The sequence below is a fragment of the Teleopsis dalmanni genome, chromosome 2 (genome assembly GCF_002237135.1).
Source record: "Teleopsis dalmanni isolate 2A chromosome 2, ASM223713v2, whole genome shotgun sequence".
Lineage (NCBI taxonomy): Eukaryota > Metazoa > Arthropoda > Insecta > Diptera > Diopsidae > Teleopsis > Teleopsis dalmanni.
This window is the reverse complement of record NC_051847.1, coordinates 75895440-75895850: the sequence shown is the minus strand read 5'-3', so window position 1 is coordinate 75895850 and position 411 is coordinate 75895440.

Below are 411 nucleotides of genomic sequence, written 5' to 3'. Positions count from 1 at the left end.
TTTATTTTTAGTGTTTACATTTTTTGTACAAATACAACAAAAAACATATGCCAAAAATATGCATTTAATATATTTTAAAAATGATGCCAATTTGTGTCAACTAGACTTAATGCTGTTTTTTTACAACTTTAACAGAAAAAAATGCGTCTATAATCGCATTTTAATCCACCAATATGCAGCGAAGCATGCCATTTTTCATATAAAACCCATACTAACTCCATTCAAAATCCATACAAAAATGTGCCAATCAGATTCGATACTTTTAAGTGTAAATAAGAGTACTGCAGCTAATGACATTATTCTAAGAAATGCAAGTAAATTATTAAAAGCAAATGCATTTTCGAAATAAAACTTTCAATAAACTTTCTAAGAATAATAGTCCATATATCAAATTTTTTACTACCGCCAAAG